Genomic DNA, 1,278 nt, shown 5'->3' on the forward strand with positions numbered 1-1,278 from the left:
CGGACTGTGAATCGCTGCAGAGAGATCTGAACAAAGTTTGGAAATGGAGTCAAAAGTGGGAAGTGGACTTCAACATCAAGAAATGTAGCATAATGGAATTTGGAAAAGGTAAAAGCAGAATATCAGGACAATATAAAATCGGAACAAAGGCGGTAAAGAAAGTGGGATCTGAAAAAGACCTGGGAGTAATCATCACAAATAAAATGTCTCCTAATAAACAGATAAACAAAATTGACGGAGAATCCTACTACGACTTGCCAAGGTCAATAAAGGTGGCTTTTACCTACTTGGACGAAGAAATGGTGAAGAAAATACTAGTAACACTGATAAGGCCAAGATTGGAGTGTCCTGCGACACTATGGTCACCCAATACCAAAAAGAATAAAAGAAAAAAAAATGAAAGAATCCAGAGAGCAACTTCATATGAGGAGAGACTGTCAAAAGTGAAATTACCGACTCTGGAATAAAGAAGAGAAAGAGGGGACTTGCTAATGAACTATAAAATCATGAAAGGAGTGAAAGTACTTGATAGAAAAGACTTACTATATTGGGATAAGAGAATTACAAGGGGACATGAAAAGAAACTCAAAAAGGACAGTTATAGAAGAGGCCTAAAAAAAAATAACTTTCCATACAGAATAATGTCTGGAAAAAACTGAACGAAACAATAATTTGTGCAAAAACTATATACGAATGTAGGGACAAATTAGACACTACGAGATACAAAAACGAGACACCACGAACGTAGCTCCGCTTCCCGTAAGGTACAACTAGATAAATACAACTAGGTAAACACACATACACACACACGCGCGCGACTTGATGGCGCAGTAGTTAGAGTGCCCGGCCGCCACTACAGCGATCCGGGTTCGAATCCCGCCCAGGACTCAAATACTCAATATCGCTGCGCTGGGAGTCGTTACTCTAACTCTCGTGGGTAGATATGTCTGTCTGTCTGTCTGTCTGTCTGTCTGTCTGTCTGTCTGTCTGTCTGTCTGTCTGTCTGTCTGTCTGTCTGTGCGTGCGTGCGTGCCCGCGAAGGTGTCCACACGGCTGACGATAGTGGTTGGAGGTTAGTTGGCCGCAAGCAGAGGTTGAGAGTGAGTGGTTCAGTGTGGTACGATAACCATGGTTCCCGCCATACTTGGAAAGTAGGTAGCACTTTACAGCATTATAATTGCTGCCTGCATTAAAAAGAAAAACAAGAAATCTCGGAGACATGTCTGGTGCCGGGAGTGGTTACAAAGACGTGATTTAACTGGAAGCTCAGTGACAATC

The sequence above is a fragment of the Oratosquilla oratoria genome, chromosome 33 (assembly GCF_046742065.1).
Source record: "Oratosquilla oratoria isolate Oo_2021 chromosome 33, ASM4674206v1, whole genome shotgun sequence".
Classification (NCBI taxonomy): domain Eukaryota; kingdom Metazoa; phylum Arthropoda; class Malacostraca; order Stomatopoda; family Squillidae; genus Oratosquilla; species Oratosquilla oratoria.